Source organism: Fukomys damarensis, unplaced genomic scaffold (genome assembly GCF_012274545.1).
Source record: "Fukomys damarensis isolate Sample0158 unplaced genomic scaffold, DMR_v1.0_HiC HiC_scaffold_13, whole genome shotgun sequence".
NCBI lineage: Eukaryota > Metazoa > Chordata > Mammalia > Rodentia > Bathyergidae > Fukomys > Fukomys damarensis.
Window position 1 is genome coordinate 36,025,923 of NW_022900925.1, and position 1,015 is coordinate 36,026,937.

The 1,015-nt window shown below is 69.3% G+C and overlaps 1 protein-coding gene across 1 annotated transcript in view; it reads right to left on the reverse strand.

The window, feature by feature from the left end:
• Cacnb1 (calcium voltage-gated channel auxiliary subunit beta 1) overlaps nucleotides 1-1,015 on the reverse strand; it is a 16,258-nt gene that overhangs the window by 1,706 nt on the left and 13,537 nt on the right. The window lies entirely within an intron of this gene.

A 1,015-nucleotide genomic window follows, 5' to 3' on the forward strand; every position in this document is an offset into this window, starting at 1 on the left:
AGGGGCAGGAGTACAAGAGGCGAAAACAGAGAAGCAGCAGCTACGCTCCCCAGGGAGATCCGAGGTCCCCAGCAACCCCCGGGACGGGGTCACCTCTTGGGCACCAAGCAACCCCTGGGGCCTCGGGGTGAAGGTGAAGGAGCCGTTTTTTTGGTTTAGATGAGGTCTCCACCCCCGGGGGCACGGAGAGGGGGGCTCGGATGCAGAGAGCCCCCTGGGCGGATGGCGGCAGGCAGGGGTCTGGGGGCGAAGCTCATTCGTGGGAGGGCGAGAGGCGGAGGCGTGAGGGGTGGGGAGCAGCATCTCCGGGCGCCACCCAGACAGCGAGGGCACGGGCTGCATCTGCGCGGTGATCGTCGTGGACCCCGGACCCCGCCCCAAGCTGTAGCTTTCACGCGCGGACAACGAACGCGCCCGGAGGCGGGCGGGCTGGGGCTGGGGCAGATTCTGCGGCCTCCCCTCCAGGAAAGGCGTCCATCCGCGGGCTGGGGAAGCCGGGCCGCCTGGTGGGACTTTCACTTACAGCCCCGAGTAGATTAGAAGTGCACCTTTTCTCTGGGGCCGGGGAAAATGAGACACTTCGGAGAGGAAATGTCCTCAGCAGGGAAGGAAACCCCACCGCTGGGGCTTGAGGGGCGCCCGGGAGCCGGGCGGGTACCCCAGAAAACCCCAACACCAGCAAAGGCATCTGAAAGGGGCGACAGCGGCCCCCGGAGGCGCAGGCGAGGCCCGCCAAGCAGTGAGCCCCCGCCCTCCCCCCGCGTGCACCCCTCAGCGGATGTAGACGCCCCGGCCCCAGCCCTCCAATTCGTTCTTGTTGCGCCCCAGGACGGGGCCACCGCCCTCGGCGCAGTAGCGGGCCTTGCTCCGGGCCCGGCCGCGATTGTCAGGCAGGTCTTCCCCATAGTCCTCCTCCTCCACGGCCTCCTCCTCCACAGCCTCCTCCTCCTCCTCCCAAGAGCCCTGCTGTACCGGCGGAGTGCCGCCCCCCGCGGGGTCCCCAGGCCCCGGGCCC